General features: G+C 42.3%; 1 protein-coding gene across 2 annotated transcripts in view; it reads right to left on the minus strand.

Annotated features, from left to right (window-relative positions):
- The window catches only part of LOC105282693 (acetylcholine receptor subunit alpha-like), a 51,077-nt gene extending 36,900 nt beyond the window's left edge, over positions 1-14,177 (minus strand). The window contains exons 1-2 of one of the 2 annotated variants that reach the window (XM_026969225.1): positions 13,523-14,162; positions 5,861-5,911 (exon numbers count right to left, since the gene is read on the minus strand). The gene's annotated coding sequence lies outside the window, so the exon portion shown is untranslated. Of the gene's footprint in view, positions 1-5,860; positions 5,912-13,522 lie in introns of both variants that reach the window. The other variant, XM_026969228.1, reaches the window with a different exon arrangement.
- Between the last annotated feature and the right edge of the window lie 28 nt (positions 14,178-14,205).

Here is a 14,205-nt window from a genome sequence, read left to right on the forward strand (position 1 = left end):
TTTTTCTTGATTTTGAAGTATAAATCTTGTCTTGTCTCGCTTTTCAAGTGCAAAAAATTGATATTTTTGTCTTGAAAATTCAAGACAAGACAAGATCTTGAAATTCTTGTCTTGTTGTCCATCACTAATAAAAGATGAGTCTTTGCGAGCGAAGTTCCGAAAGTTACAGTTGAAATATTTTCTTCGAAATCTTCGAAACGAAATCGCACGTTACAGTTGTGAAAATATATTTCTAGTCACCGGATTAATACACTTTTTCGTTTTCTTTCCTGAGATAGCATTTTCCGATAAAACTTGTCAATCAGTATACACTTTACCCCACAGGAAAGAAATCTAATGATTAAATCAATTCTATTTTCAGCGGCACTTCGTTACGGGGAGAGTGCGCCCATTTTTCTTGGGATAAGTTGGTCCCGAGGGAGACTAATAAAATCTCGGGCGGAAACGCGCGCGAGCGCCGCAAAGCCTTGAGTCTATGGTTCTGGTCTGAAAGAGTCACGCCCCGTTAGCGGCTACGACCCAAGTCACTTTATCTTGTCCTATATGGCTGACTAGATGGCAGTCATCAAGACGTACAAGTTTGCTCCGGCGGCGCGATAACGAGATGAACTTTCGATCGTTATGCCAGATAGCTAGAGCGATACATGGATCATTAGGGGGTCGGGCCGCCCGTTATCCGTCGATTATCATCGGTTCTCTTTCTCTCTGATAATCCCGATCTGCGTGCACTCTCGACGAAGCGAGCGAAAATTTCGCAGAGGAGAATCGCAAAGACGATTACCTGACGACTACCGGTAAAATATTCCTCGGCTATAATTGGCAAAGTTGCGAACGCGAATTACGTGACGTTTCAACTGCCAACCGATTGTTGAATCTTTCACGTCAGGTACTATCCATTAGCACGTATTAGTGATCGAAATTTATAGGTCGCGGATGGAATTGAATTCGAAAATATTCGACTTAAATTGTACTTGTTGATCGTTCCACATTTCATTTATATTCGTCGGTGATTGTTATTCAAGAGAATATCAAGATTAATATGATGCGCTTGAATTTTCAGCCATAATATTTTCAGTCGCGTGTTGTAGTCTTGTGCAGAAACCGAAATTATAAAAGCAGGATAATTTCACGATATTCTTTCGATTATCCCATGAGAAACTGTAAAGAACTCTAAAGAAAGTTTCTTTCATTTATTAATCTTGATGGAGTTGTACTGGATGTCGAAAGTTTCAGCGTGCTTCTGTCTCGCTCAAAAACTCCTGAGACTCTCGAGGTCCCATTATGATGAATAAACGTTCCCGATACTGAGATTAATTGCTCTGAAGGCACGCAAAAATTTCTTAAAAGTCTTTTCATTAGACGAGGTCGTTTTAAAAATTTTTAACAATTTTCAAGGTGCAACTGATATAAAAAATTCATATTCGCTTCATTTCTGATAGCCTTGTCTCTTTATCAGTATAATCAGTACAATCTGTAAGACCTGATGTAACAGCGAAAGAAATATATTGAGAAATCAATATAAAATTTGATAAAAGGATAAATATTGATAAGAGGAATTTCACAATTTGCACGAAATGTTCCTCGATTCAAGGTCCTCGATCAGAGGATTCAGGCTGAAATTAATAAGGCGTGCCCACTCTACTTTGTACAGAGACGCGTGGGCGTACGTTTATTCGCTGAAAGCCAATTGCGATTTGTATACATAATTCATCGAACGTTACTTTTCGCAGCTGTGGGTACTCTGGTCTCCGAAACTTTGTGCAAAAGTGAAAAGAGCTCCCCTCCCGCCGCCTGCTGAAAGATTTTTCCATCTCCCGCCTCCCTGACGCGCCTCTAAGGGAAATAGCGGGAAACAAGCTGGCCGAGTATAGGTAAAGTGCGCGCGATGCTGCCAGCCGCCGCGTTCGCGGAACTTTTGCAACGCCATTTCGCCCGGCTAAACTTGAACGGGATTTTCATAAAGCCCAACGCGGAGCCAGGAACAAACCGATGATTCGCGAGCGATGTGAAGAGGGCGAAAGGGTACGCAACGTGGAGAATGTGGAGCAGCGAGATGGAAGGGAAACTTCGCTACTCGCCCGGCCTGTCAAGATCTCAGTTATCTCTTTCTTCCTCTTTCGCTTATCGAGGAATGCAAAAATCTTGGAAACTCGCAGTTTCTGAAGAATTTCACAAAGTTTCGGTATTGTTAGTTAGCGAGAAAATTAAATCATTCAACAACGTTCCTCAATCTTCGAACAAGAATCGCCGAATGGGGACGCGCACAGAGAAAAAGAGGGTAATGTTTAGCTAGGTAACGTAAACTGCGTAAACTTTAGAATGCAGGTAAATATGAAGGACGTAACTTGGTCATCGTGATCTATTCCATGCGAAACTGCATCGAAATATATAGACGTGTAAATGTCACGCGCGGATTATACATCGTTTACTGCCTCAAATAACACAATTTTCCAGAGTAACGCACTAAAATGGCAAAAAAAACCAGAGGTTGCACTCTTCAAGTTTCAGTTCACTAATCCGATTAATTATCTTCGAGCTCGGTTTTCCTTCGATCTGTTTAGTTTTGAAAATGCAATGCAACATAATGATATAGCTTGAATGATACGAGAAAAGATCGATAGCGAAAGAGTTTGAGTGCTATGAAGCGTATCTGCGATCCATGAGATCTCTGAGCGTCATCAATCTACGTCGTCGAGGGACAACTCGTTCAGCGTATCAATCGCCGCTTCAGCCGTGACGAATGGCACAACGAGCCGAAAAATACTCTTTATCACTCTGTTTTCTTCCCTTTTCCTGTCCATTCGTCCTTTATCATCTGCCTCTCTCTCTCTCGCTCTCTTTTTTCTTACAATACATAATTTTCTTAGACAAATAATAGGCAAACAGCCAAAAATGACAATGGCTTCTAGAACGATCAAGGAGTAAAGGAACACAGATAAAAAATAAAGTGAAAAGAAGGTACAAAGTGTTCAATATATAAAAATTTTGGCGTGATATGGCACTGTTCTTCGCGCGCTGTGCAAGATTGCTTTGGTCACATTTGTCTCGGTTATCACAAACGACTTGACAGTCGATTCTCGTGAAAAGCGCACGATTACGCGAGATTCATCGTTCTCGCGAAGAATTCTGCTTCTATTCCCAATTCCGTTCCTGTCAAATCGAGAATATGCTCTTCTTTTGATAGTCCATAAAGTTTCAATAAAATTCGTCCAGAAACTGATAGTTAAACGAACGCTTCCTCGTGTTACCCTTCCTTCCCACTGCTCGCCCATCCTCTTTCCTCTCCCCCTCAAACAAATTATCTCCATAGGCATTCCAACTGTCGAAAGCTATTACGCGGCTTCGCCAATGGAAATTCCCGGCGAAATGTAGATTCAGACGACTCGATTTCGCGGATACAGGAGGAACGCGGCACAACCGTGACAGATTGGTGCACTGGATTGCCGCTGTTGCTTTAACTCGCTTAACTCGCAGGAGAACGTTGCGTCAAATGTCACGTCAATGATAAAACATAATCTTAGATCGGAAAACAATTTGTCAAAGAATAATTACACATAATAGTTTATCGTTCATCAGAAAAGTGCAAGTGCGATAAACAAGCAAAAAAAGGTGACCATGCGCACACTTTGAACGTTATCCATCTGAACCACCTTTATTCACCTGTACTTTGTTTTAGCTTAGCCTCGCACTTTGAATGTTAACGCTGAAAAAAATCGAGACACAGGGGTCGAGCGAGCTAAGCTCTCACGTATGTGAGAATCCCCGGAGGTGCGAAGCAGGAAGCCTTATACGCGAACGTCGTTCTTTCCGAGGTCGCTCGCGTGCCCAGGGATTACGACACGAAATTCGAACGGAACTAATTTACCGCAACCTGCCTGAGGAATCTCCGCAGCATCTTCGGATCCTCGAACAACATGCTGCACAGCAGCGGTGACGTAACCGACACTCAGCCTTTTCACATCCGCCTCCTACTCCATTTAACTCCTCCTCTACCTGATTCCTACATGCAAGAAAACTGGAGATTACAAAGCTTTCCAAGTGATCCGGATGAAATGACATTTAAAGGGCGATTATTTTTGCATAGAAAATGAAGATTACGCTTTGTCATTTCCATTTTATGTACATTAGGTATGTACAAGTTGTACATATAGGGCGATCTCGCGGCCTATTTTCACTCTCGTACCCGTGCCGCAGACCGCAACGTTTGTCGTTTCCTTTTCATCGCGCCCCGCCAGTAGATTCAGGTCAGCCCCGGTCGTTGCTTTTGCAGCAACGTACGTCTCACACCCTGGACGTTTCTTTAATCTTTTCATCGTTCGACCAGCTTGTCGTGGACCCTTGCAACGTTCAACTTTACACAATACACACGCGACACACAAAGACGATTAACACATCCACGACGAAGGATCATGATTGGTGACAGCTTGCTAATTATTTTGGATGGATAAGCGGCACCCTCATTAGTCCGCAATTGTTAATCGTTATTCCCATCTGACGTGCGTAACACTTAATTTTACTACCCATTAAATGCCAAGTTACTCCTGGCCGCGTTAAGTTATTCTGTTTTTTCCGGTATCGTAAGTTTGCGGTTTTAACGTGTTTTAACGTGTTAACATCAAGTATAAAGTAGTCGTGTTGTTAAAATATGCCATGTTCCAGACAAACGTCCCTAGCAAGGGAATCATCCTTTGCATTTTGCGGGATCTCTTCGATCAATTCCAAGTTTTCTTGGCAAACGATCGAAAGGGGGTTCTTCTCGTTTGTTCCAAGTTTTCAATAAAATCTTACGCGTCATTTGACTTGAATTTCGATTAAACTTTGCTCTAGCAGACTTATAGATCGGTTATGAGATACACAAAAAGATTGAAAATGGGGCAAAAAATGAGAGGACAAATCTTTCCTCAACACTCCTCCGCTAAGAGAAATTCAACTCTAAATCGATCGAAAAATCTCTACATAATTCATAAGTTAATTTCCGGGAATCTTTCCACATTTAATCGCTTGTATTAAAAAAATGATAATAATAAAAATAAATTTCCAAACATTTTTCATTGAAATAACTTCCATCTCCTTTTGCCAGTCTTTACTGTTAACGCTATTTGCTATGAACGAAAAACATACTTATAAAGTATTAAAATAATCTTCACAAGAGCAATTTAATTCAGAAAAGTAGATCGGTGGAATGCCGATATTAACGCAATTTCGCGTCTCAGTCTATGACGAATTAACTACGGCGCACCGGAATCATTATACGCGCCCCATTATCGCGCACAGACAGGCAGAAATATACATGCCCACAAATATGCTGCTCACATATATGTATACATATATATATATATATATATATATATATATGCACGTATACACACTTGTATACACAAGCTACAGTTTGCGACGCGTAATCCGTCGCGTCGTCCCAGCATTGTTTATCGACTGAAAGGTGGAATTGTTATAATAAATTAATTGGTGCCGGTTGTATCACCGCAATTCGGTTTGTTACAGCGTGACATATTGCAGTTACGTTCGCAATTACGAAGCTGTACGTCATGGAATCCTTACGTGCGAATTAGCGTCTCGTTACCAAAGATGCGTCGAATCGATCTCGAATGATCACACGCAGGAATCTGAGATGGCGTATTGATAGTGTCTAACAAACTGGAAGCAAGCTTCAAATATTATATATGTAATTGCAAATTTTCTAAATTTTTAAAATATTTTACTTTTGCTTTTGCACTTTCAGCGACAAACAACGAATTAGCCTCCGGAAGTAATAGGTACTGTTTCCATTATTATTTTTTTAAACGATTAATTTTATGAATCTCGAGCAGTACACACAAAATAGCACGTGTCGCAGACTTACCGTGTAGACAGCTGCCTTTGGATTTGCGTCTAGATTCTGTTGGACGGTACCCTGTAAGCAGACAGACATATATATGCTTCGATTTTTCATATATTTTCCACGTTACATATTACATATCACACGTAGTAAAATGATACATCGCGAAACTTTTGTGTATGTGTGTGTGCATGTGGTTGTGTTTAATAATATATTGTATATTATATTACAGAATTATATTATACTAGCATCTCCCGTCACGCGGGCTTCGCCCGCGATATTATATGCAGAATTAAATAAAAATACATTTTACCCCTTCTCACCCGTTAGGGGTGGAATTTCGGAAAACCCACCCTTAGTGAGCACCTACGTAATAGTAGGAATATACCCTTAAAATTTCAAGTCGATAGATGCAGTGGTTCGGGCTGCACGTTGATGAGTCAGTGAGTGGTATTTGGCTTATATATATATATAGATTATGGCTTAATGATAAAATTGTGACGAATTGTGACGAACAGCGCAAATATTGCAAAATTGGTCGACGTACTCCTCGATACAGCATACGAGTAAATCATGACGGTCTACAGTAACTTTTTTTTACAAGAATTGAGAGCGACTAATGAGGTTTTCCTGCCTTTGCACTATCAAAAAACAAAAATTGGCATAAATAGACAAGTATATGTCCAATTATTTCGGTAATATTCACGATTAGAACAGATTAGACGAAATTTCGGCGCGCTTATGAGCACGAGCGAGCCTCCTCGCGCAATATTTCAAGGGTAGATGGATTAAGGCGCTACGTTGAGAAATTTTTACCGGAATTACAGCAGCCAATCAGGCTCTACTAGACGAAATGTGTCCTCAATTCGTCTGTCTCTTACTCCAAACATGATTTGTCCTCCTACCATTGCGATCATTCCATTGCGGCCCATTCTATGTGTCGATGGAGATTTCTCTTTCTGTGGGAAAAATTTTTTATATACGTGCATGTAAAGCGCCTTTATATAAAGCATCGTTAAATCATCCCGTCACAACGGCCGATATCGAGCAATTCGCACGAGTTTATGGATACGTCCACGTGCCGCGCGACACAAAAGCCATCGGAAAATCTCTCGTCACGTATACCGTCGTGGCCCAATATTGAAAAGCTATCGCGCTAGCGCGCGTAAAGGATCGCGTCGTGCTGTTCCTTTGACCCGACCGGTTTATACGAAGACTCTGAACGGAAGGTTCGCCCACGCAGCTGGGATCCAATAAATATTATAGATATCGACTGCCGGCTGTCCTTGTCACGCGTTAATAACTTTCAAATTTTGCCCGTGATGCGTTCATCATTGATACACGCTCCATAGCGTCATTATACATATAATGACGAAAGGGGGTGATAGGAAATTAAAATTTTACCGCTATCCTGTAAGAAATTTATGGTCGCCTCCTCCGGTCTTTGCGTTGTTTCATTTGGACAATCGTCAACTGTAATAACATCGGTGTGCCGATCATTGTGTCGGATATTAGGATGACAATGGAAACGGAGATTAATATTAAATTCCTCTCGAAATAGGATACATGCAGCAGTGAATCAAGTTGAGCTCGTATATTTCTGTGTGATTATTGCCGGATATAAATAACAAGATATCGTTCAATTCACATTATTGATGAATTGTACAATTTGTAATGATCATAAACAGAAAATAATAAAATAAACAAACAGGGGCGGTTTAATACTTTCAAACTTTTACATAACTTCATTTACAGCTGATATCTGATATTTCTGCCCTTCATAAGCGTTATTAGCCTTTGCGAGTATTGATCAATACCAATACTAATTTGTACAGGAAAGAGCGAACATAAATTTTTCCAAGATGCGTTGTAGAACTTCTCTCCTCGTCTTTTCAGCGCTCATTACACTAAAGCGGTCGCGGCAGATAAATCGTAGATGAGACGACCTGACAAGAGAACAAGAGAACGTCCACCGGCGCTTTTCTTCGGAAGCTTCTCTCGTGCCCTGGGCCGCCTCCTATTCAAGATCTCGGGACATCCACTGTGAACTCTCAAAGAATCTCACTCTGCGCATCGACCGGAACTGAATTACCTAAATCAAGTTTTCACCGAAATCCATAGAATATCCTCTCCCAGAGGTGATACGGTAAACAAACGCGACCACCGCTGTTACCTGTTTGGCAAGAATGCGCATACAGATCACGCGCGCGCGTTTTATCGACTCTTATCGATATGGTACTTTTTCATCATTATTTAAAAATTACATAAATATTTAAAAATTGAAAATACGTTCCTTCTCTTTTTTTTCCAGGTATCTTTTAAAGTGCAAAACATGTAAATTCTTTTAGTAGAGTATTATAACGTGATACAAATGTGATTCGCTAGTTTAACTGTGTCTGCAATATTATATTATATACATATAAAAGTTAAAGTTAAATTTTGCAGCACATATTTCAATTTGTAGCGCAAAAACTCGGTATTCGGCAAATGTATATTCGATACAAATTGCAAAACTTCAAGATAAATTCAATCAGTAAACGTAATCACAGTCGCCGCATTAATCGACGGAACAGTAGAATTAAATAAAAGAAAAATCATTTTCACCAGCGAAACGAGCAAACGCGCATTGCACACGTGGGGAAAAACGCGGATTCTACAGTCGGCAGCAAAAATGCAGCTACTCGTGAAAATTACGTGTATGGCATATATTAAACAATTTTGTTTTTCTCGTCTGAGTAAATGCATGTCTAGAATTACATGAATAATTTACATCGCTTTCCACTCGTGTTCTGCATAAATCTGTATATTGAACGCCACGGATATATTTTATTTATTAAAAGGAGAAATGAAATAAGGCAAATTTTTCTCCAATTTCTTGTATATTTTCACAATTTGATCCTCAAACTTTTCTTCCTTCTCTTAAAAGTAAGATTAAAGATATAACGTTTCGCGTGCTCAATATAGACATTCTCATGGAGATGATTAAAATCGATTTCAAATCGAAAGGATAAACTCGAACCTGAATGTTGAAGATAATAACGTTTGGCTAACAGTAACACTTGAAAAACGAATATTCGTCCATTATCATAATTGGCATCTAAATTGAAGTAATGGTAGAAAACTTGGAACTGTTTTTGCTTTCATTTATGTACTTTTATTATGTATTATGGGGAATTAATGAAGAAATTATGTTTAGTAATTTACGTTTAGCGAGTGATCCGCCGTCACTAGTACCACTTTTATCATCCCTTTATATCGCTTTATTGCATTATTAAGCGCCGTTATCGTCTCGTCGCCGCAAAATTTGATTCCGTCGATGGCACATACCAGTTCAAACGGCTCTCTGATTTTCTTGAACGTGAGAATTCTTTTTTCCCGCGACAAAAATTCGAAAGATCGTATGAAACAATGCCCGAGTAACGTCAATCATTCGCCTCATAACTTTCATCACGCGCAGAGTTGGGTTGTGATGTTTCACAATTGTGCTTTACTTGCTGGCTTCATTTCCGCCGATGTAATACAATTACACTTACACTTTGAGATTGTTGGTTTACCATCACGCGGCAGAGTTTCGCAATCTGCTGTGTCGCTGCTTTATTCGCGGTTTACCCATCGGTTGCGAACAATGCAACGACGCGGTTCAGAGTGAAATTTTCGAAATACATTCGAAATGATGATCAACCGTCGATACGAAATGCTCGATGCAAATTCCGTTCTAATCTCGTAGATTGGCCCGTGCGGAAGCAGGGAAGCTCGATTGCTTTACGGAAAACTCACTCGTGAATCCAGACCACCGCGCGAATCTTTCATGGATGCTGATCGACTTTCGATCGAATCCAAGAGTCCCCAACCCAGATGAGTATTATTATCGGATAAGAACGGAGCGTCGCCTCTAACGACAGTTTGCTCCTCATCAGACAGCCATCACCATTCCCAAAGGTTACGCCGATAAGCAACACATGAAAATTCTTGCTCGGGCTATTGGCTTTTATCGGAGAAAGCTCGACTGCATATTCAATGCTCTTATCGGTCGCTGGTGTGTCTGCTTGCCGAGCACGAACTCGACTTTAGTACCGGTAAAAAGGAACGTGAAATACACACGACGGCCCGCCGTATCGGAAGATTCAAAGGCACCGAGGGGAAATGAAATCCTCGCGACACCGCGAGTAGAGGTATCAAACCATATAAAACTATACGATGATACGTCGAGTCGTATGCGTCTCGACCCATTACGTGGACTTATTAAGTGGACATCTTTTAGCGTCCCCCGATGAAATTCTTCTGACGCTGCATGGGAGAACGGGGATGGGGTAAAAGTTGAACGATATCTTCTCGCTCAGCCGCTTTGTGCGCGGCCGAAATTGCATGACATTCTTTGCAAGCTCATCAAATAATATTGTACGTATACATGTACGCCCCTCGCTATCCACGCCAGAAAGAAGAGAAAAAGAAAAGTGAACTTTGAATGAAAGCCGGAGGGAGAAATTTGTTCAAAGCGAGGGTCGTGGAGCCACGCGAGCCAATTAACGATACACCTCGAGCGACATTAAAGGAGCATCGTTTTGTTCGAGCTTTGGTCTTTTAAGAAATTTCTTTTAAGGGCGATACAATTTACGCATATCCGGTAATGGGTCGTTTACGTGGAAGTATTTGCACTTTTCCGAGAAACCGAGAAACGATTTTTTTCATCTTAAATCGAGCGATTCGCATACGCCTCGCCTCATTAAAACAAATGCACAGCGCAGCTAATGAGAGTTTTCATCATTCCGTTCGTGCGGTACGCGTTGAGCACTTTCCTGAAAACGCTCTTGCCAATTTCGAGGCCAGCCGAGGGTGAAGCTGATTTTTCTACGGACGTCGTCGCGTGCACAAATGAAATCTCCGCGGAACGATGTTAAACACGAGCGATATTCGCGTATAATATTTGTGCGCTCGTGTCGAACGACATTTTTCTTTCAATGATCCGCGATCTCTGTTGATCCGCGATTAATGGAAAGGAAACAAACTGTCGCTGAAATCCTACTCTACTTGATCGTTCCCATTATTACTCTACTGTTCCTCTTGGACTTGCTTCCCAGCTAACACTGAAACTCAGTTAACACCGATTGATTGATCGATAACACCAACCAACGGATGTTGCTCGCGGAAAAGTTCAAGACAATGATAACCGCGCAAGAGTTTTCGTCAAGCGATGAAAGAGCAAAGAGTCCGAAAAAAGAGGGAAAAATATTTGCCATTGCGTAAACAGGCGCGCATAACTCGTTACGTATAAATTGGAAAAAAACCTGAATTTATGTAGAACCGTAAAAAATGACGGTTTATGGCTGCGCATGACCGCGGGGGGAGTTTTATGGTTGATTCAACCACGATCCCTGCTGCGTTCGCGTTAAAAGTTTACGGGGATTAAAGCGATGAAATCCGTCTTTCAGCTCATAAACCCCTTAACCGCGCGTTTGCTTTACCAGCTGGTAAATAATAGCAGCTGCGCGCGATTGATTCGCCGCGAATTCCAAATTCCCGCGACTGAGTAAATTGCTTCCGTCTCTTAAGTTGTCGGGCTGACTTAATGCGATAAATTAGCCGGCCATTAAATCGTCGTGAATTTACACGACGGCGACGCTCTTGACTATTTTCCTTCGACGTCTGTCGCAACGTATACGTTGCGCGTTACGTCCCTAACGTTAGATTCGACGGTATCAAGTATTTATCGAATATCACGATACGTTTCGAAAGTATCTCCGTGTATCTCGGATGAAACTTTGGCTGATTAATATTTCAAAGAACATCATTTTTCTACTGTATAGCATTATAGATGCTACACTAGTTGTTTCTTAGTTATGGGAAATGCAACTCTCCGAATTCTGTCGGGGAACTTTACCGTAACGATTAAGATCGGGACATTCAGTGGGCGTACCTTTCAACTTTTTCGACTCGCGGACTCGTGACGCGCCAAACTTTCGGAACACGTCAACGCTGCAAGCGCAAAAACGAGTTCGAGTCTCCTTTTCTGTACACTTGCCGCACTTGTACGAGAAAAAGCATAATCCGTTTGCCATTCTCCTCATCGCTCATGACGTATCGGGCGTGAAAGGCCGGACGGTTTAATACCAGAAATGCCCATTGCAGCCCGCGTATGTAAACCAAGGCACTTGGCTCCGCGTGCGAGAACGTTAATTGGAAGCGCGCAAAGAAAGAGAAGAAAAACGATTGCATAAATGCATACGAGTATTCGTGCGATATACGAAATGAGAAAAGCCAAGTGCTCTTACGACTTGCATCCCGCAAGGAAATTCGATTAAAATGCTGATCTGTTAATCGAGTCTGAAATTCAGATCAGTCGATAATTTTACTTCTCGGGAAGAAGAAGCGAGTAAATGTCATCGTTTTCCCCTCGAGGCCAATGTACCGAGATTGCATGTATTTTCGTTGGCAAATCGTTACAAATGTGTAAGGAGAGACGAGAAAAGAGGAGGGACACAGAGAAGAGAGAAACAGCCAACGTGTCGCGCGGTAATTGAGCCATCGTTTCTACAGTACAATTAACTGCGGCGAGCAATATTTGCTGTATGACAGTACGATCGATTGCAAAATGACTCTTTTTCAGTCGCACGTACGAGATGAAGCGTCGCGAAATTTATTGCGATATCCGGATTAATAGTGATTAATAATGGTCCATAAACGGAAGGAAATCGACATCAATATATATATATATATATATATATATATATATATATATATTTTCAACGCTGAGATATCGAGAATTAGAGTAGAAATATAGAATTAATCTGAATACTTTAGCACGGTGTCGCGCGCAAACACGAGGCTAACCAATTGAATTTGCTCAACGTTATTTTGTTATAATTGATAAATTATTTAATGCGTGTTATCTTGTTTTTGGAATTTTCCCAACTTTTTGACTGGTACTCGAACGTGCGTGATAACGTCCGATTGCCACTGAGACATAGTCCAATGATAATTTGATATTCTCATGATAAAACTGTAAACGGTAACAAGTCAGTTTATTGCTATTGGATAACACTAAGAAATTGTTGCGAAGCAATAAACTGCCGTTAGAAAATGCCTCATTTACCTTCAAGTTAGAATCGTTCCAGTTGATTCTTTACCTATTATGCTAATCGCGTTTCGATTGCCACGAAAAAACGGTATCTACAAGTAACGTTGGGTATCGAGATTCACGTAACAAAATCCTCGTTAACAATTCTCGACGCTCTCCAACGACGACAATGAAATAAAAATTCGACGCGAGTGAAACGCGACTCACCGGGGTTATTTCCCGCAAATGGGGTTGTCGGCGTCGTCCCATCGACGTTTCTGCAGAAACGCGTGTTTACCCCCGCCCCGAGAAAAAGAAAGAGCAAACTGAAGGGGGAAAAGAGAGAGAGAGAGAGAGAGAGAGAGAGAGAGAGAGAGGCTGCGAGACTGCAAATGAAAGAAGGAAAGATGGGGAGAAGAGGGGAGACGTAAACACGAGGAGTCGCGAAAACTGCCAACTAGGTTACCCGTTACGACCCTCGGTAGGACGCGAATCGAGCGGCAAGTCTTTAAAACCACCCTTCGTAACACGCGTGTCTTCTATTCGCATTGTTTCTAGTCAGCCAGCCGCGTTCTCGCGCGGAGAAACCGGAAGTTTACCGGAAGACCGAAGAATCGAATCCTGATACTCACCCTTTACCGAATTGAAGATGCGCCGAGCAACGATAATTGGGCAACGGTGATGACGAGATCACCAGCACCGGCACTAGCACCACCAACACCAATGGCGATGACGTTGACGACGAGATTATATTCTTGTCGCTCGCTCCACCATCGATGATCCAAAGACGATTTTATGTAGCAGTCGCGAGACGCCGCAAAGTGCACGCGTGAAAAGCGGGTGCGACTTTATCGTGAACGAGACGCGCGCGCGTGTTCTCCCCCTCTTTCTTCTTCTCTCTCTCTCTCTCTTTCTCTTTCTCTCTCTCTTTCTTTCTGTCTCGTCGATCTCGAGGTTCGTAGGAGAAGACGTATGGAGCAGCGTGCACCAGTGCAGAACACCGTGATCCTTACGGAATGCAAGTTTTGCGGAAGAGGACACTGCCGAGCGCCACGACGCGCACGTCGACAGCGGCGGCGGCGACGACGACGGCGACGACGACGGCGGCGGCGACGGCGACGACGACGACGACGACGACGGCGACGACGGCGACGGTGACGGCGAGGAACGTCCGATGAATAGACGAGAGAGAACGGCACTCTCTCGCTATCACCATCGACACCGCCCTCGCGCCTCCTCGCCACGCATCGGGCGCGGCGTCAGCGCGCCGTCGCGACGCCGCCTCACGAGTACGCACGCGTTGTACTCCGACCTC

This window comes from Ooceraea biroi, chromosome 4, assembly GCF_003672135.1.
Source record: "Ooceraea biroi isolate clonal line C1 chromosome 4, Obir_v5.4, whole genome shotgun sequence".
In the NCBI taxonomy this organism is placed as follows: Eukaryota; Metazoa; Arthropoda; class Insecta; order Hymenoptera; family Formicidae; genus Ooceraea; species Ooceraea biroi.